Here is a 22,661-nt window from a genome sequence, read left to right as displayed (position 1 = left end):
ACATTTTCAAACTAGTTTCTCCTCCTCAAGAATTGTTAAAATTGAATCTGTCTTCCTCAAACTACTGTACTAATATTCTAAACCCTTATTACCATTATGATATCTATCTTTTCAAAAGCTTCTAACAAAGTATCATGTTAAAGAGCACAAACAGATTCACACACACAAGCACACGCAACATAATATGTTTTTATTTAAACCTATGGAAAACATTGTGTGCATATTGAATGGACAATTTTAAAAAAAGGTATGAAGAATAACATATTGATTATTATAGTTCTGTGGATTTGTAAAATGAAAGATATTACTTAATATTGTATATATGTACCATATGCCTTTTTATTATTTAACTTTTTACTAAAAGTACATTATCTTATTAAATGTATGCTTTTAAAAGTACAGTAAAATAAATTAAATTGCAAATAATTAGTAGCACCTTATTATTTGTAGATGAATTTTAACCTTCATAAAGTATTGCCCAATGACTACCTTGTGCCTGGGTAGTCTCCTCCAGTTTCACCTGCGACTACTCTCTGCCCTCCACTGTGCACTATGGCCACAAGGAAATGATTCTAAAGTCTTGCACATAATATGTGAATTACGTAACACTGCTTGTGCTCTCCCCTAAGCTTTTATGCATGTTCAAAAGCCATCCCTGCTTAGACTAAAGTCTCTCTCCCATGACTCTAAGTCTGGGTCACCTTTAGAAAATTTATCACTGTCAAAACAATCAGATTGTTTTACCATACGTGTTTAATCTACCCAATGTGAGTAACAGTGGATAATTTTTCTTTCTCACAGTTGAAAATCGCTGAGCCTAGTCTCATCCATTGCATATATTAGAGGGGTACTGGTATGGAATTTAGTTAATTTATAACTCTCAAAACCCTAGCAATTCCCATGTAAATAATATCCTACTCTGATGGTAAAAGAAATAGTTACATATAGAAAAAATTAAGAAGCACTGGCATGAAAGTTGAGTCTTGACTCCATTTCACTTGCCAGAACAACCTCTGATATACAAAACACATTGCTATGTGGGAATTTGTTTTCCTAAATTCCTAATTTCCTCCACAATATGATTTAGATAATGTGAAGAATATAGTCTCAAGATTAGATTAAGCATACATTATAATGGAATCATACATTTCTTAAAAATAGCACTCAAATATAATTATGGTAAAAATTGGAAAATTGAAAAAGTAATTAGATTAACATAATTACTTTGAACATGATCACATCACATTTGAGGAAATACAAACTCTTTATGAAACAATAATTTGTATGCTGTGTGTATTTTCTAAATAGATTATCAGTTTGTACAGAATAAGTATTATTTACATATTTTGAAGGCAGTGCTTGCTATCAACACAGCCTGTGTAGTCCCCTGAACAGCAATCACATTATAAAATTTTAAATAAATTGTGGTTTAATAATTTTTTGCCTAGCTAAAGATTTAGTTTAGAAAATACCTTCTCTAGCCACTTCTGAGGATCTTGATAATATTAGTTGCCTATTATACGAGGACATCTGAAGTTTTTAGGATCTATGGCTTATATTCATAAGAGTCCAAATTCATTGCAATGATAGACACTTTAAAAAAATTATTTTAATGTATCCCACCCTAGGAAGCCGGCAGGGTCAGGAAGAACACTGAAATAGAAATGTGTGTTGTTATTGCTTTTTTAAACTTCTATTTATTTTAAGCAGTCTAGACATACTGAATAATTAGAAAACAATTTAATTTCATCATTTCATTAAGCCAAATGCAGGCAAATTAATAAAAACAAGCATTTTATTGTAACTGAAGGAAGATGCAACTTATTACAATTATAAAATTGTATTGCAAATAGGAAATTGGAAAATTAAACTACACTTTCTGAACACACATTAACATTTACAGTATAATATATTTGTATGTGTGCATCTATTTTATATATTGATCTATATGGATGTAGGCATAGAGGCAGAAGTAAAATGGATTCTGTTAGAATTTCAGAAGGATTTGTGCTAATGCCTGAAAACGTAAGAGTAATAGATAAAACTAATCTGCACATAGTGAGTGACTTTTTCCAAATACTTTTCTATATAAATTATTTTATCCTCAGGCAACTCTATAAGGTTGATACTATTGTTTACCTGCATTTTACATAAAGAAAATAAGACACTGAGAAGTTACGAAATATACCCAACTCACACAGCTAAGAAAGGCACAGCTAGAATATAGAACGATGTATGCTGGTTCCAGTATTCATAACTTTTAAGTTATGCTGACTAATTTCATATTGTTTTGCTGTCTTACCTTCTGTCAACTGCATCTTCAACCTCAACTTTCTATGAATAATAGTACTGCTATGTCAAACTTGTTGAAAATTCATGCTATGAATCCATTTATGTACGGCAAACAAAAAGATTGTGTATTTTGGTAAGGATTTTTTGTTAAACTCAATGGTTTCTCTTTAATATTTTTGCCAGAAGAGGTTGGGAAAAAATAAGATTTCAATAAAAATTTTAAGATTTTTATAAAGAATCGCTAATTTTTATGAAAACACAATAGGCAAAGAAAAATTGTATAGCTCCATCATCTATATCACTATAATGATTTTGTATGTGCATTTTGCTCAACGGGTTTCTAGTCAGCTCCACCTCAATTTATCCTTATTCCCCTATCTTCCCAACATTGGAGTGTCTCAGAATTCACTACATGAAACTCATCTATTTTTTAAACATCTTTATCGGAGTATAATTGCTTTACAATGTCATCTTAGTTTCTGCTGTACAACAAAGTGAATCAGCTATACATAAACAAATATCCCCATATCTCCTCCCTCTTGCATCTCCCTCCCTCCCACCCTCCCTATCCCAACCCTCTAGGTGGTCACAAAGCACCAAGCTGATTTCCCGTGCTATGTGGCTGCTTCCCACTACCTATTTCACATTTGGTGTGTACATATGTCCATGCTACTCTCTCACTTCATCCCAGCTTGCACTTCCCCCACCCTGTGTCCTCAAGTCCATTCTCTATGTCTGCGTCTTTATTCCTGTCCTGCCCCTATGTTCTTCAGAACCTTTTTTTTTTACATTCCATATATATGTGTTAGAATACAGTATTTATTTTCCTATTTCTGACTTACTTCATTCTGTGTGACATTCTCTAGGTCCATACACCTCACTACAAATAACTCAATTTCATTTCGTTTTATGGCTCAGTATTATTCTATTGTATATATGTGCTACATCTTCTTTATCCATTCATCTGTCAGTGGATACTTAGGTGGCTTCCATGTCCTGGCTATTGTAAATACAGCTGCAACGAACATTGTGGTACATGAGTCTTTTTATTTTTATTTTTGAGGTACGCGGGCCTCTCACTGGTATGGCTTTTCCTACTGCGGAGCACAGGCTCCGGACGCACAGGCCCAGCGGCCATGGCTCATGGGCCCAGCCGCTCCATGGCATGTGGAATCTTCCCAGACCGGAGCATGAACCCATGTCCCCTGCATCGGCAGGCGGACTCTCAACCACTGCACCACCAGGGAAGCCCACATGACTCTTTCTGAAGTATGCTTTTCACAGGGTATATGCCCAGTCGTGAGATTGCTGGGTCATATGGTAGTGCTATTCTTTGTTTTTTAAGGAACCTCCATACTGTTCTCCATAGTGGCTGTATCAATTTACATTCCCACCAACAGTGCAAGAGGGTTCCCTTTTCCTCACACTCTCTCCTGCATTTATTGTTTGTAGATTTTTTGAGATGGCCATTCTGAGTGGTGTGAGGTGATACCTCATTGTAGTTTTGATTTGCATTTCTCTAATGATTACTGATGTTGAGCATACTTTCATGTGTTTGTTGGCAATCTGTATAACTTCTTGGAGAAATGTCTATTTAGATTTTCTGCCCATTTTTGGATTGGGTTATTTGTTTTTTTTATATTGAGCTGCATGAGCTGCCTGTATATTTTGGAGATTAATCCTTTGTCAGTTGCTTCATTTGCAAATATATTCTCCCATTCTGAGGATTGTCCTTTCATCTTGTTTATAGTTTCCTTCATTGTGCAAAACTTTTAAGCTTCATTAGGTTCCATTTGTTTATTTTTGTTTTTATTTCCATTTCTCTAGGAGGTGGGTCAAAAAGGATCTTGCTGTGATGTATGCCATAGAGTGTTCTGCCTATGTTTTCCTCTAACAGTTTTACAGTGTCTGGCCTTACATTTAGGTCTTTAATCCATTTTAGGTTTATTTTTGTGTATGGTGTTAGGGAGTGTTCCAATTTCAGTCTTTTACATGTAGTTGTCCAGTTTTCCCAGCACCACATATTGAAGAGGCTGTCTTTTCTCCATTGTATATTCTTGCCTCCTTTATCAAAGATAAGGTGACCATATGTGTGTGGGTTTATCTCTGGGCTTTCTGTCCTGTTCCATAGATCTATATTTCTGTTTTTGTGCCAGTACCATACTCTCTTGATTACTGTAGCTTTGTAGTAGAGTCTGAAGTCAGGGAGCCTGATTCCTGCAGCTCCGTTTTTCTTTCTCAAGATTTCTTTGGCTCTTCAGGGTCTTTTGTGTTTCCATAAAAATGGTGAAATTTTTTGTTCTAGTTCTGTGAAAAATGCCATTGGTAATTTGATAGGGATTCCATTGAATCTGTAGATTGCTTAGGGTAGTATAGTCATTTTCACAATGTTGTTTCTTCAAATCCAAGAACATGGTATATGTCTCTCCACCTGTTTGTAACATCTTTAATTTCTTTCATCACTGTCTTATAGTTTTCTGTATACAGGTCTTTGGTCTCCCTATGTAGGTTTATTCCTAGGTACTTTATTCTTTTTGTTGCAGTGGTAAAAGGGAGTGTTGCCTTAATTTCTCTTTCAGATTTTTCATCATTAGTGTATAGGAATGCAAGAGATTTCTTTGCATTAATTTTGTATCCTGCTACTTTACCAAATTCATTGATTAGCTCTAGTAGTTTTACGATTCTCTACATATGGTATCATGTCATCTGCAAACAGTGACAGTTTTACTTCTTCTTTTCTGATTTGGATTTGTTTTATTTATTTTTCTTCTCTGATTGCCATGGCTAAAACTTCCAAAACTATATTGAATAATAGCGGTGAGAGTGGACAACCTTGTCTTCTTCCTGATCTTAGTGGAAATGGTTTCAGTTTTTCACCATTGAGAATGATGTCGGCTGTGGGTTTATCATATATGGCCTTTATTATGTTGAGGTAAGTTACCTCTATGCCTACTTTCTGGAGGGTTTTTATCATAAATGGGTGTTGAATTTTGTCAAAAGATTATTCTGCATCTATTGAGATGATCATAAAGATTTTCTCCTTCAATTTGTTAATATGGTTTAAAACATTGATTGATTTGTGTATATTGAACAATTCTTGCATTCCAGGGATAAACCACACTTGATCATGGAGCATCTCAATACTTAAGTTAAATGCTAAGAGCCATAAAAGGGGAAATCAACAGTAACACAATCATAATAGGGGACTTTAAAACCCCACTTCCACCAATGGACAGATATCCAAAATGAAAATAAATAAGGAAACACAAGCTTTAAATGATACATTAAACAAGAAAGACTTAATTGATATATATAGGACATTCCAACCAAAAACATCAGAATACACTGTCTTCTCAAGTGCTCATGGAACATTCTGCAGCATAGATCATATCTTGGGTCACAAGTGAACCCTTGGTAAATTTAAGAAAATTGAAATTGTATCAATTATCTTTTCCGACCACAACGCTGTGAGACTAGATATCAATTACAGGAAAAGATCTGTAAAAAATACAAACACATGGAGGCTAAACAATACACTACTTAATAACGAAGTGATCACTGAAGAAATCAAAGAGGAAATAAAAAAATACCTACAAACAAATGACAATGAAAACATGACAACCCAACACCTATGGGATGCAGCAAAAGCATATAAAAGGGTAGTTTATAGTAATACAATCCTACCTGAAGAAACTAGAAACATCTCAAATAAACAGCCCTACCTTACACCTAAAACAATTAAAGAAAGAAGAACAAAAAACCCCAAAGTTAGCAGAAGGAAAGAAATCATAAATATCAGATCAGAAATAAAAGAAAAAGAAATGAAGGAAACAATAGCTAAGATCAATAAAACTAAAATGTGGCTCTTTGAGAAGATAAACAAAATTGATAAACCATTAGCCAGACTCATCAAAAAAAAAGGGAGAAGACTCAAATCAATAGAATTAGAAGTGAAAAAGGAGAAGTAATGACTGACATTGCAGAAATACAAAGGATCATGAGAGATTACTACAAGAATCTATATGCCAATAAAATGGACAACCTGGAAGAAATGGACAAATTCTTAGAAAAGGACAACCTCCAGAGACTGAACCAGGAAGAAATAGAAAATATAAACAGACCAATCACAAGCACTGATATTGAAACTGTTATTAAAAATCTTCCAACAAGCAAAAGCCTAGGACCACATGGCTTCACATGCAAATTCTATCAAACATTTAAAGAAGAGTTAACACCTATCTTTCTCAAATGCTTCCAAAATATAGCAGAGGGAGGAACACTCCCAATCTCATTCTATGAGGCCACCATCACGTTGATACCAATACCAGACAAAGATGTCACAAAAAAAGCAAACTGCAGACCAATATCACTGATGAACATAGATGCAAAAATCCTCAACAAAATACTAGCAAACAGAATCCAACAGCACACTAAGAGAAATTCATCTATCTTTATCTTCACTTAATTCTTAGGTGGTCTCTTTAAATTTAAATCTAAAGCTTTAAATATCACCTGTATTAGTTAAGCAGGTGTATTAACCCCCAATTCAAAGGACATAATACAACAAACTCCTATTTTTCTTTCTCATCTAGCATATGCAATGTGAGTTGATAGATCGACTCTGCTCTTGGTACATACTCAGATACTTAGGTGGACCGAGGTTCACCATCATGAGGTGCCACCAGCTCAGAATGAGATTCTAAGATATGCTTAAACATGGGAAGGTAACTTGGAGAATCATTTCCTTACCCTTGAATGCTTCTAACCAAAGGTTACACACATTTTTTTCTATTCATAATTTTTTTTGGATAATGAAAGTCATGTGGACATACCCAAGTTGAACTCAGCAGGGTTGTTTTTATCCCATGTTTTGGGAGAGGAGGAGAACTGAAAATATTAGTGAACATTAGTAATGCTTATCTTCCTGAGCTAAATAATAATAATTTATTAATTTGTCTTTGATCTTGACTTCTGTAACTCTTATATACAAATACCAAAACAATATCTCCACTTGTGTGTCTAATTGGCAGCTAAGCCTTAAAAATCCCCAAACCAAATGCCTGATCTAGCCTATTACACCTGCTCATCCGATAATCTGCTAAGTCTCCATTCTTCCTATTGCTCAGACCAAAATGATCTTTTACTCAAATAATCTTTTTATGTTTCCCTATATATTACATAGTAGTTGCCTAGATTGTGGGGTACTTGGAAGATTGTAACTTGATTTTGACAGTTGAAGGTTAAAAAATATTGAAAATATTTATGATATTTTTGCTTAGTGAATACTGGAGTCATAAAAAATTTTATTTTATAGAGTGTGGAGAATGACTGAGAGCAAGAGGAATACCTGCTCTGAACAAAGTACTATCTATTATATAGTGAACTACATTTAACAAAGTGTCAACATTATATTGCCAATATTCAAGGATGATTAACTTCCAGGGATTACATATTTTATGGATGGTGGAGTATTTTTGTCCTCTATTCAAAGATGTTTCTCAAAATGGTGACCCTCCAGGTAAGAGATAAATGAACTTGAATAGATGAGCTATATTCTATATTTTTTGTTAAAAATAAGTTATATTCTAAGACATATATTAGAAAATTGAAATCTAAAATAATTGGTCTAATTATGCCATTTAATTAATTGCATTAAGATTATTTCTCTCATATGGAGAATCAGAAAAATTCCCTTGTTACTGACACTGAATAATTTGTTTGAGATTACAAAGTAGGGAAAAAAGAGGAGAATAAATCACCTTCTGCTGTAGGCTATTTTCTTTACATTCATCTGAGAAGCCTTGAGAGAGATTACTCACTCATCCCACAGTACAAGGGCCCAGGGTTAAAAAGGTGAAAAATCATGACTTCTACCTTTAATTAGCTTATGCTACTCTGGGGCCACAGATAATGTAAACAAACAATTATAATAGAATATGACCACTTTAATATTAAAGCTTTGGGAGTTGAGTAAGAGAGGATCAAGGATGTATTGTACAACACAGGGAATATAGTCAGTATTTTGTAATAATTCTAAATGGAAAGTAATCTTTAAAAATTGTATAAAAATTTTAAAAATTAAAGTTCTGAGAGTGGAATACAGCCATCAAAGAAATTATTAATATTATAAAAAGAACAAAAAGAATATATGTACAAAAACTCAAGAGAAGGAATAAAAATAAGAAAAAAGAAAAGTTTCAAAGGTGGGCCAAATGCTGATCTGATCAAGAATTAAACAGAGGGTTTATCAGTGTAGAGTTCATTGTTAGACCTAGCCAAGGGCTGAATAATAAAGTTACTTACTGAAGTGGGTTCAAGACACAATTGATGGAGAGGAACTGATGAAAGAGAATGTAGGAACTTTAGTGTAAAAGGACAAGATTCATTAGGATTTGGCTAGAGGAGAATGAAGAGTTGAGAGATAGCTTTATTTCTTTGAAATGGGAGTTATTAGACTATCTTTTTTTGCTGGTGAGAATGAATCAGCAGAGAAAGAAAAAACTGATAATGCTAGCCAGTGTAAGAATAATTCCTGAAACAACACACTTGAGCAGATAATGGTGCATGAGATCTAGAAGTGCTATATCAGGGACATTTGCTTTACCTAGCAGGAAGGTGAGGTTTTAACGTTAGGACTGTAGCTGTGGATAGGTGGGAGGACATAGTGGTAGGGATATATGGAAACTGTCTTATGATTATTTCTCAGTGAAACAGAATGCATAGGAGCGATAAATTAAGTTACAAAATAGTCATCTATAAGAGGTGGGGGAGGTGGCTGTGAATGAACCAGAAAAGTGTAGTGGGATTGCTAGACATCCCAAGGACCAATGTGAAATTAGCAGTAAATAATACCAGTTGACAAGAGATTATTTTTCCCTCCTTCTAGCAATATTAAGTTAGGCGGGTCAAGGGTAAACTGCTAAATTGAATTTATCCAGAGTTGGGATTTTGCTGGGAATATATAAACAGGAGTGAGTACAATACTGATGAAACCTAAGGAAGGAAATGAAGGCAGAGGAGAAAAAAGGTCACTGCAGTGATGGTAGGAACAATGCCTTGTAGATGGGGTTGGGGGAGGTGGGGATGTGGATCATAGGACTTGGGAGTCAAGGAAATGAGACAAGGCACATTAAGGATAGTTGTTCTCTGACAGAAGGAGAAACAAGTATTGCACTGTAATAGAAAGCATGTACTAGATGCTTAATATATATATTTTTGAATAAATGGCATTTTAAAAGATGTTAAATAAACATAATATAAATATTTAGGTACAAACACTAAGTTCTGTGTTAAAGGCACTCTAAGCAGATCTCACTAGGGAGATTTTAGTCAGAAAGAGAAGAAGTCCAAAGGGATTCACTAGGTTGAGTTAGAAGGACATTTGAATCATCTCACTCTTACTTTCTTGAGGCAGAAAAGAGCAAAGAAACAGAACTGTGTGAACTTAGCTCCCACCACCAACTCTGAACTCATTTTCTAAAATTCTATACTTCTCCTTCTACAGTAGCCTACCAAGATAATATTAAATAATATATCTAATTAATATTTTCTTGGAATCCAAGCTTTACTTTTCTCACATATCATTTTCTTCTATATATATAACAAATTTATTGTGTATTTCTTTCTTAGAAAATGTACTGTGGCATAGAATATCAAAGACAGGATAATTTTTCACCACTAACTTTTTTTTTTTTTTTTTTTTCCTTGCGTTATGCGGGCCTCTCACTGCCGCGGCTTCTCCCATCTGCGGAGCACAGGCTCCGGACGCGCAGGCCCAGCGGCCACGGCTCACGGGCCCAGCCGCTCCGCGGCACGCGGGACCCTCCCGAAACGGGGCACGAACCCACGCCCCCCGCATCGGCAGGCGGACTCCCAAGCACTGCGCCACCAGGGAAGCCCCACCACTAACTTTTATTGAAGGCAGCTATCAATGTCAATCTAAACTTCTATGTCTTTGCTTCAGTGATTCTGAATAAAGAGATTAATGAAGAAAATAGGAGGAAAGTGGGTCTTATATGACATGCTTCATATCAAACACTTCCTTTTAAAACTATGCAATAAATATTCTTAAAGCGGTAAATGTAAACAAGGAGAGAGGCTTTTCATGCGCGTGTTAGTTTTTGCTAGCTTGTGCTATTTAAAGTATAAATGAAAAAAATTAACTTAATATAAACTGCTATCTTCTCCATCTGCCATAACAAAGCACCATGAGCAACAAAAATTGTGGTTTAAACAACAGAGATGTATTTCCCAGAGTTCAGGAACTGAGAAATCCAAGATAAAGGTGCCAGCAAGGTAGGTTTTATTCTGAGGCCTTTTCTCTTGGCTTGTAGGCAGATGCCATCTTACTGTGTGCTCACGTGACCTGTTCTTTGTGCATGAGTGGAGTGGGGAAATAAGCAAGCTCTCTGATGTCTTTTCTTATAAAGGACAAATTCCATCAGACCAGGGTCTTGCCTTCCTGACCTCATCTAACCCTAATTTCTTCCAAAAAGGCATTAACTCCAAATGTTATCACATGGGGAGTTAGGGCTTCAACATATGAATTTTGAGAGGACACAAACATTTAGTCCATAACACCTACTTATAAGAGACCTTCAAGACTTTCAAGAAACAGCTAATTTTTACTAAAACATCTATGACTATTGAATGTTATGTTACCCTTTCCTTTAAAGAACAAAGTTGTTCCTGACCACTCCAGAATGCCTAAGTTCAGTCTCAAGTGGTCTATCCTATACAACACTGTGAGATTCAGGTTTTAAAACTGGGGCCCAGAGAACAGCAGGCTACCAATTGTTAACCTATTGTTAAACTGATTTTTTTTTTTTTTTTTTTTTTTTGTACGCGGGCCTCTCACTGTTGTAGCCTCTCCCGTTGCGAAGCACAGGCTCTGGATGCACAGACTCAGTGCCCATGGCTCACGGGCCCAGCCGCTCCGTGGCATGTGGGATCTTCCCGGACCGGGGCACGGACCCGCGTCCCCTGCATCGGCAGGCGGACTTTCAACCACTGCGCCACCAGGGAAGCCCTGTTAAACTGATTTTTAACGTACATATAATTTTACTTTCTTTGAGAATGAAAAGAGTAATTTTAAGATAGGCAGAGTAAGTGACTATATTTATACATATGTACATAGGTCATGTCTTCAATAATTGTTTGCAACAATAGTTTAAATTGAACAGAATGACAAGCTAATGATATTTTCACCTGGATTTGTTATCCTACTCTGTACTTTGAATGAGAGTGGTTTCAGTGCAGTGAAGACTGTGTTTTTAATTATTCTGTAAGTAGTTTGTAACAATTATGAAAATGTACTAAGATAGCCATTCTCAAGGTACGTTCCTCAAAATGTTAACGTGAGTAGCCTGTAAAAGGGAATCCATGGTCAGATAAATTTAGGAAAATTGGCTTAAATAAGGTAAATGAGAGATGTTTCAGACTCTTTGATATTTTATAGTATTTTGTCCATCTACAAAAGGGAGAAATATTTGTGTGCATTTCTCCAACACATTTGAACACGGAACTGCTTTGTTTCATGGAACATAGCCAGGACGACTATAACACAGAAGAATTTGGGGAGTGCAAGGGTGTGATATTTGTGTTTTATTTTTCACTTCATTACAACATGCATAGAGAGGAGAGGATAGGGAGTTAATGTGAATGGCCTAAAAAAGAGTTCTATAATCAGATAAATTTAGGAAACAATGGTTTTAAACAAAGTTCAAAGAAGGAATTGGGAGTCAGAGAATTTGTTTTGGAATGCTGACCACTGTTTATTTTTTCTTTTCTTTATTTGATTTTATTTATTGAGGTAACATTGATATATAGCATTATATGTTTCATGTGAACAACATTATATTTCTACTTCTGTATGCCCTAAAGCATGCTCACCTCAAAAATTTAGTTTCCATCTCTTACCATAGAGTTGATCTCCTTTACATATTTTGCTTTCCTACTACCCGTCTCCCTCTGGTAACCACTATTCTGTGCTCTGTATCTATGTGTCTGTTTTTGTTTGGTTTGGTTTTGAACTACTGTATGTTAACACCTGGAGATATGGAAGGTCACTTAACTTCCTCTGCTCTTAGAACATTTATCAATGAAATCAAATGTTTGAACTAATAACCTCCAAGGGCAATTTTAACCTGATAAAAGTGCTTGAACTTGGGCCCACTGATCCTGAACCTGTTTCTTCTCAAGCATATTTATTTGGGGAAATGTGGAAGCCTATAGGTCAACTGAGAGAGAGTTAAGAAGAAAGTCCTTGAAACACTGGGGAGTATTACTGATTAAACTGTGTCCACCTCCAAATCATTTATTTATTTTATTATTTTTTTTGATCTTTTTTTTTATTGGAGTATAATTGCTTTACAATGGTGTGTTAGTTTCTGCTTTATAACAAAGTGAATCAGTTACACATAAACATATATTCCCATATCTCTTCCCTCTTGCGTCTCCCTCCCTCCCACCCTCCCTATCCCACCCCTCCAGGCGATCACAAAGCACCGAGCCGATATCCCTGTGCCATGCGGCTGCTTCCCACTAGCTATCTACCTTACATTTGTTAGTGTATGTATGTCCATGCCTCTCTCTCGCCCTGTCACAGCTCACCCTTCCCCCTCCCCAAATCCTCAAGTCCGTTCTCCAGTAGGTCTGTGTCTTTATTCCTGTCTTACCCCTAGGTTCTTTATGACTTTTATTTTTCTTAAATTCCATATATATGTGTTAGCATACGGTGTTTGTCTTTCTCTTTCTGACTTACTTCACTCTGTATGACAGACTCTAGGTCTGTCCACCTCATTACAAATAGCTCAATTTCGTTTCTTTTATGGCTGAGTAATATTCCATTGTATATATGTGCCACATCTTCTTTATCCATTCATACAATGATGGACGTTTAGGTTGTTTCCATCTCTGGGCTATTGTAAATAGAGCTGCAATGAACATTTTGGTATATGACTCTTTTTGAATTATGGTTTTCTCAGGGTATATGCCCAGTAGTGGGATTGCTGGGTCATATGGTAGTTCTATTTGTAGTTTTTTAAGGAACCTCCATACTGTTCTCCATAGTGGCTGAACCAATTCACATTCCCACCAGCAGTGCAAGAGTGTTCCCTTTTCTCCACACCCTCTCCAGCATTTATTGTTTCTAGATTTTTTGATGATGGCCATTCTGACTGGTGTGAGATGATATCTCATTGTAGTTTTGATTTGCATTTCTCTAATGATTAATGATGTTGAGCATTCTTTCATGTGTTTGTTGGCAGTCTGTATATCTTCTTTGGAGAAATGTCTATTTAGGTCTTCTGCCCATTTTTGGATTGGGTTGTTTGTTCTTTTGTTATTGAGTTGCATGAGCTGCTTGTAAATTTTGGAAATTAATCCTTTGCCAGTTCCTTCATTTGCAAATATTTTCTCCCATTCTGAGGGTTGTTTTTTGGTCTTGTTTATGGTTTCCTTTGCTGTGCAAAAGCTTTGAAGTTTCATTAAGTCCCATTTGTTTATTTTTGTTTTTATTTCCATTTCTCTAGGAGGTGGGTCAAAAAGGATCTTGCTGTGATGTATGTCATAGAGTGTTCTGCCTATGTTTTCCTCTAAGAGTTTGATAGTTTCTGGCCTTACATTTAGGTCTTTAATCCATTTTGAGCTTATTTTTGTGTATGATGTTAGGGAGTGATCTAATCTCATACTTTTATGAGCTGTCCAGTTTTCCCAGCACCACTTATTGAAGAGGCTGTTTTTTCTCCACTGTACATTCTTGCCACCTTTATCAAAAATAAGGTGTCCATATGTATGTGGGTTTATCTCTGGGCTTTCTATCCTGTTCCATTGATCTATCTTTCTGTTTTTATGCCAGTACCATACTGTCTTGATTACTGTAGCCTTGTAGTATAGTCTGAAGTCAGGGAGCCTGATTCCTCCAGCTCCGTTTCAGGTATATAATTTATAAATATTTTCTCTGACTCCATAGGCTGCCTCTTAATTTTTTTTTTTTCTTGCGTTATGCGGGCCTCTCACTGTCGTGGCCTCTCCCATTTGCGGAGCACAGGCTCCGGACGCGCAGGCCCAGTGGCCATGGCTCACGGGCCCAGCCGCTCCGCGGCATGTGGGATCCTCCCGAAACGGGGCACGAACCCGCGTCTCCTGCATCGGCAGGCGGACTCTCAAGCACTGCGCCACCAGGGAAGCCCTGCCTCTTAATTTTGTTGATAGTTTCCTATGCTGTGCAGAAGTATTTTGTTTTGTTTTGCTTTTAATTTGATGCAGTCCTGTTTATTTATTTGTTTGTTTGTTTATTGCTTTTGGTGTCAAATACAAAAACATCATTGCCAAGATCAATATCAAAGAGTTTACCTCACGTTTTCTTCTAGGAGTTGTATGGTTTCAGGTCTTACATTCAGCTCTTTAATTTATTTTGAGTTGTTTTTTGTGTATGTGTTTTGAGATTTTTTGTGTATGGTGAAAGACAGTGATCTAGATTCATTCTTTTGCATGTGGCTGTGCAGTTTTCCCAACACCACTTATTGAAGAGACTGTTCTTTCCCCATTGTATATTCTTGAGACCTTTGTCGTAAATAAGTTGACCATTTTTGTGTGGGTTTATTTCTGGGCTCTTTTTTCTGTTCCATTGATGTATGTGGTTGTTTTTATCTCAATACCATACACTTTGGATTACTACAACTTTGTAATATTGTATGATACCAGGAGGTGTGATGCTTCCAGCTTTGTTCTTCTTTTTTAGGATTGCTTTTGCTATTTGGGGTCCTTTGCGGTTCCACACAAATTTTAGGCTTGTTTTTTTGTATATCCGTGAAAATGCCATTGGAATTTAGAGAGGGATTGCATTGAATCTGTACATCACTTTGGGTAGTATTAATATTTTAACAATATTAGTTCTTCCAATCCATGAACTCTGCATATCTTTCCATTTATTTGTGTCTTCTTCAATTTCTTTCATCAGTATCTTATAGTTTTCAGTGTATAGATCTTTGACCTACTTAGTTAAACTTATTTCTAAGTATTTTATTCTTTTTGATCCATTTGCAAATGGGATTGCTTTCTTAATGTCTGTTTCTGATAGTATTTGTTAATGTATAGAAATTCAACTGATTTGTTATATTGAATTTGTATCCTGTAACTTTACTTAAATTTAGTAGTTGTAAGTGTTTCTTTGGTGGAGTCTTTATAATCTATATATTTAGACTTTATAGTCTTTTCTACATATAATAATAGTATGTCATCTCTAAATAGAGAGAATTTTACTTCTTCCTTTCCAATCTGAATGTATTTTATTTCTTTTTCTTGCCTAATTGATCTGGCTAGGACTTCCAGTACTATGTTGAATAAAAGTGGCAACAGTGTTCATCCATCTTTGTCTTCTTCCTGACCTTAGAGGAAAATTTTTCAGCTTTTTACTATTGAATATGATGTTAGCTGTAGGCCTGCCATATGTGGCTTTATTATGTTGAGGTATGCTCCCTTTATACCCAGTCTGTTGAGTTTTGGGTTGTTGAATTTTGTCAGATGATTTTCCTGCATCTATTGAGATAATCATGACAATTTTTATTCTTCAGCTTGTTAACATGTTGTACAACATTCATTGACTTGCAGATGTTGAACCATCCCTGAAACAAATCCCATTATGAGTCTTTTACTGTACTGTTGACTTCTGTTTGCTGATATTTTGTTGAGGATTTTGGGACTGCACATTTTGAATTTAGACTACTTTCCATATGGATAAAATAAGAGATATATATTTCAGCCAGATAATTCAATCTACCACAGTTAATATACTTTATGTCCTTTGTCTTTGTCTTGCTATAATTTTAGTATATTTAAGGGATTCATTCTTCAATTAAAATGATGAGATATTTAATAGAAGGCTAAAATAAAAATATTTAAATGTTTTAGATATTGATTAAAAATATTAATTTTCTTATCCAACTTATCCAAGTTAATTTTAATATGCAAAGCATTATGGTACTCTTAAAATGCAGTTTATATAAGATAATTTATTTTTATTAACAATTCAAAAATTTGTAAGGCAAAATAGGTATGTTTGTATACATAGGGGCTCTAGTGAAATCTGCAGATTCACCAGAAGCACTTTTAAGGAAATATTTATCAGGGTAAATTATGACTGTTGTCTGAAAAGCAGCCCTGGTTATTTCCCATATTCTTTCTTTTTTCATTTTTTCCCTTGATAAATAGTGATGTCTTCTAGTAATATTTGCATTAATGAATTATTTGTTTTCTCAAAAGCTGTGGTTTTTCAATTTTATTGATAATAGTGATGTATTTATTTTTTTCAAAACTGACAAAGAAAATATCTTACTAATAGAAAATACATGCATAATTCTACACTGTGATGAAAAACTGATTAACCTACAAAGTACAGTCCTGGTATGTTATTTGTGAAGTTTTCATATGTTACTTTTCATTTTGTATTGCTTTGGAGATAAGCATCAAAATATAATTCCCTTTCTTCTCATGCCTCTACACACTTTATTCTTGTTTTGCCTCTTATATTACCATAGATTTCTGAGTACTACTCAAAAGCCATGGAAGCAATAAAAAGCTTGACATATGGAGGTATTATATAAAGGGATTAAAATCTTATTTGAAGTCTTTTACCATAGAAACCAGATGGCTTATACCTCACAACTGGGTGAAATGATTGCCACCCATTTTGTCTTTAACAGTGTTTCAGAGTAAAAGACATTGGAGTTTTGGACAAAGAGGCTTATATTAACAAATTGTTACTTCTCCAAATCTCTAGGATTTCTTTCCACTTTCTTAATGTTGTTACTTAGTCAGTGTTTACAAGTTTAGTGTTATACTTAACATGTATAGTGTTACACTTAACAAGTATCTTAAAATTCTTTTAAAAATGAAAAACATATTTGCTTATAACTGTATCCAAATTATACACTATTTATGAATACTTTAAGATACTAAGAGAAGCAAAATACACTTATATCAGAGGTTGTGTTTCAGAAGCAATGTCCTGCATGAAATCAAGAAACCAAGACATATCAAGAAGAAAAATACACTTATATCAGAGGTTGTGATTCAGAAGCAATTTCCAGCATGAAATAAAGAAACCAAGCAATAGTAGAAACAATAAAAACTGAATAAATAGATAAATACTGATTACTGAGTGCCAAGCTTGGGCAAATTATTTAATTTTTTGTGCCTCTGATTCTATATTGATAAAGTGGAGGTGATGAGAATGCCAACCTTGTAATGTTGATCTGATTAACAAATCAGTAGAAGCCGGGAAGGCACTTTAAATAGTGTCTAGTACATAATGAATTCCAAGTAAGCATTATTAATTAATTTTGCTCAGGTGTTATAAATATGCCATCATTGCTTCTAGCAATAATATAAATATTTCTATAGTGACATACTATTTTGGTCACTTGAGCTATGATTCTTCAGAGAAGCGTTCTTAATATATGGGTTAAGTGGGCCATTCTAACAAAAATTAGTTCAATTCATTAAAATATGTCATTTTTATGTTATGATCTTCAAATTATTTGTTATGTAGATATACCAAGTAGTAGATCTAGTAATTTCAGGCTGGATTAGGAAAACTAGGGTTCATCTCACAAGAAAATGCAAAATAATTGATAGTGGCTGCCTATAATTCTATGTCAAGAAGGGTTTAGAGACTAATGCTGATTCAGTCAGGATGATTACCACAATTCTTTAGAAATACCTGCAGTGGATGAGGGTCTGGATGTTTGGCACCTGGGAGTTGCCAACCTTACTTTAGCAATTCAGCATTGCATGTTGCCTTAATTTCAACAAGAAATCTACAATTATTTTATTCATATAATCATACCTTCAGAAACAGTCATATTACATGCACTGAGGAAATTTGGAATTGAAATGCAGCCCTGGGGTCAAAACATGACAAATTGATTTGTTTATATTGAGTTTTCTTCCTGAGTTTTTCAAAAACATATTGGCAATGAGTAAATATTTATACTCTTAATTTTCCAGTTATATAATAGTGGAAGATAATTTGAGAGATGTCATTTTCTTCATTATTATCTGTAACAATTTAAAATTATTATGTTGTGCAGTAAAAAGGGAAAGGCAGTAAAAATGCTTTCATTTGGGATGTATGTTATGTATGAGATAAGGGAAAAAAGGAGAGAAAATGTAAATATCTTTGCCCTATGCAAAACAGTTACTTTTTATGCATAGGAATCTGCATTAAGAGTTGTACAAACCTTTGGGTTAAACTTGAGCATGCTCATAACAAGCATTTGAACAGCTAAATAAATAGATAAATATAGAGTTAGATGGCATCTATATCAATATGTGTACATAAAAATGTGTATATAGGTGTACACATGTAAATGTGTTCACATATATATGATAGTAATTAGAATACATATTTACTGGTTTTATTGTTTTTCTGTCTGTAGGATAGGAATAGTAATATACCTACCAGGGTAGTAGTGAAAATTAGAACTAATCCATATTTTATTTATGTTAATTGGAGTCTTTTTTACTGTCTTACTCCAAAATGATTTTCAATGGCTTCTAAACATACATACCCTAATTAAAATGGAATTATTTGCAAAAATGGATCTACAAATGAGTACAAAAGATGTAGAAAATGGGTGAATTCGAGAGCCAGCTTAATAGTCAAAGATATATGTATCTATACATACATTATTATAACACATACACACATGTACATATACATGTGCATACATATTTTATATATGTGTATATATGTATATCCTATTGCAAACTCTGTCTCTGAATCCTTTTCTTAAAATTTTTTTTAATTATCCAAAATATATTTCATTTTCCCACTCTACATAGTATCTGTTGTACAAAAGTACTCCACCATGATCTAAAGAAAATTTCTAAAAATGATCCCTGTTGTACATGAAATTATCATATGTCTGATTATCTATGTTCATGGTATTTAGTATGCAGTAACTGAAAATTTAAAGCAATCCTATCAGTCAGTGTCTTGTGTGATAGTGTATAAAAGCAATTATAAATACATTTGTGGAAGGGAGTCAACCTGACTAATCATTGAAGCAGGAAAATAGTCAAGCTTTAGGCAAATGAATGTGTCAGAATTTGCAGACATTTAATTGATGATACTTTTGATTGATCAATGAATAAGAATGGGTTGAATTCTGTATGAATGCTGTAATCTCTGCTGGGTAGCCCAAGTTTAAAGGTGGTTGTTTCTTTTTTTTTTTCTCTGTTTTAGTTATGTAGGTACGAAATTGTCCATATGACATAAAACATGAAATCTGCATTTTCATGACTGTCTTCTGTCTCTATTTCTTCATCATATACTACACACCATACTACAAGCATAAGAAACTGGAGTATATTTCTTGACCATAGTTTTCTATCATTATATCATTGTTATTTTGGGGTGAGTAGGAAAAAAAATTATTTTAGCAGCTGGAAACAACATTCTATTCAGCTCCCTATTTCAATCCAGGAAGTAATACAGGAATCAATTTTTTTAATGTTATCTTTTATAGAAGGTAAACATTTAACTTTCATCTTTGCCTTTTTGTATATAGCTCATTGGAAGATTCTTTGCTGATTATGTCAATATCTACATATGTCCTCAAAATTTCTGTACAGAAGTATGAAAGTTCCAGGATGACATGACAACCATAGACTTTTCCTAAATTTTTTCTGGCTCAAAACACATGGGTGGATATGTACTGGTGTTACTTTCAGAAATTTATGGAAAATGGAATGTGCCAAATGGTAGTCTTTCTCAGAGATGAACCAACACATGGTCTCCTAAATGGAAAACAATATTTAGTAAGATAAAGTAAATGCATTATTTATTTTTTCCAATAAGTTGAAAGAAATTTATAAATATCAGGTTTATAATTATAATGTGGTACAAGATACCCCCACAATAATAAAAGTGTTATACTTTTATTTTTAAACCACATAATCATTCCCATGAGTAACAGAATGGCTTCCTGTGCTAGAGGATGATGTGTATTCTGCTCTTGTTGGATGGAGTCTTCTTTAGTCTGTTAAATCTAGTTTATAGTGTTTTTCAACTATTCCATTCCCTTCCCCTTCTCTCTTCCCCATACACAGCTGATTGGGAAGATTTGTACTCAGTCAATATGAGACATTTGTTGTTATTTTTGTTTCCCTAAGGTATGTTAATTCTATACATGCTCTTTATCACTTTACAATTTATATCTAATTTTCTTTGAAATTCTGAAAGGTCACTTGAATATCTCTCTCTAGAATATATTTCTATACTATAACCTAATTACACACAGATAAGACATGTTAAATTAGAAATATATACATACTTTATAAAATTATTTATTATTTCTAATTAATGTATATACACACATAATTTTCCCCAAAATATTTAGATAGGTAAGGGTATAATCCATCAATAAGTTTCACTGGGTAAAAATTCAAAATTCCTAGTGTGTAACAATTATATTATTTAACCTAATGAATACGAAGCTGATTAGTTTGCATGTATATTTTTACATTGTAGAAAATATATAAGATATAGAAGAAAATAGATAAAACATTAATGTAGCCATTAAGGTAATATTTCTTTACAAATAATAGAATTGCATTACATTTCCAATTAAGAATTTCTATTGTATACTTTGAAGTCTTTTCTGTATTAATTTTTTAAGATACACTTACAAAAATATTTATGAAGAGAAGCATCACAAAATATTGCACTTCTGATGAATTGTAATTTTACGTACATGTATTGAATATAATTTCTAAATTCTAAATATATGCTATGCTTTTATATACTTGAATATTTTGAAAGGCTAATAATATATTTCATATAAACTCTCATTAATTAATTCCCAAAGCGTTTCAACATACAGTAGTGTGGGGACAAAAATAAGTAGAATTTAAATGCTTACAAACTGGTTAGATTTTAAAAGTCACACACATATAGTCACTTTCCTTTTGATTTTCAGACATATATGATAGATAATAACTTTAAATGTTACTGGATATTGTGGAAAATCCCCAAAGCATTTTAAAACAGCTTGTATGAATACCTAGAGTTATCATAATACCTAGCGTTATCTAAGCTATATCTGAATTTAAAAAATATACATTATATATGTATATATATTTACAGATTGCATGTGATTTGCTTCCATATATTGAATAAAATCATAAGATGGTATTAAATAGCAGTGTTTCTGCAGTTTTTCTATTCTATTTTAAGGTTATTCTAATTTTAAAACATCTTATCCATGTTAATTTCATATCCTTTACAAAAGTAACAAAATAATTATAGGTGTGACATGTAATGGTATAGTTCCTGGAGTATCATAGGCATTTTTTCAGTGCATAAAGTGAAAATATATTTCATTAAATAGGGCTGTGATATGTACTATATAATTGGAAAAATTGTTTCATCTTAAAATATAATAGTACATTAAAAGTTTCTCCTATGCTTTAATGTGTCATTTAATATTCTTAGGAAATATTTTATCAAAATTCTAAAATACACTCAGCAAGTTTTAAGTAAGTTTTAAGAGTAATTAGATATATATAAGAAACTAAAACCTACTCTATTTTTACCAGATAAATTAAAACATTAGGTCAACAAATTTGAGAAACTAGATATGGAAGTAGAAAAGCGTAAATGTATATATTTATGATTTTACATTTAAGTCTGTATATATTTTACTGTTTCAGTGTTTATTTAAAAGTGTAAATATAATATTTTAAATGTTACAATGTCAAATACTTTTTAAAATTTTATATTTATTTATTTTGGGCTGTGTTGGGTCTTCATTGCTGCACGTGGGCTTTTTCTAGTTGTGGCGAGCATGGGCTACTCTTCCTTGTGGTGCGCAGCCTTCTCATTGCGGTGGCTTTTCTGGTTGCAGAGCATGCGGTCTAGGCACGTGGGCTTCAGTAGTTGTGGCACGTGGGCTCAGTAGTTCTGGCTCACTGGCTCTAGGGCGCAGGCTCAGTAGTTGTGGTGCACGGGCTTAGTTGCTCCGCGACATGTGGGATCTTCCCGGACCAGGGCTCGAAGCCGTGTCCCCTGCGTTGGCAGGCAGATTCTTAACCACTGAGCCACCAGGGAAGCCCTCAAATACTCTTATATTAATCATATACATGTACATATGCATATATATGGACATATACATATATATCATTAACGGTTTATTAGATTTGTTTGAGAAACTACTTAGGATAATGTATGATAAACACAAACATATATATTCATATATTCATATATATTCATATATATATATTCATATATATATATATTCATATATATTCATATATATATATATTCATATATATTCATATAATATATGAATATATATTCATATATT

This window comes from Lipotes vexillifer, unplaced genomic scaffold, assembly GCF_000442215.2.
Source record: "Lipotes vexillifer unplaced genomic scaffold, Lipotes_vexillifer_v1.1 scaffold1001, whole genome shotgun sequence".
Classification (NCBI taxonomy): Eukaryota; Metazoa; Chordata; class Mammalia; order Artiodactyla; family Lipotidae; genus Lipotes; species Lipotes vexillifer.
This window is presented reverse-complemented; position numbering follows the sequence as displayed.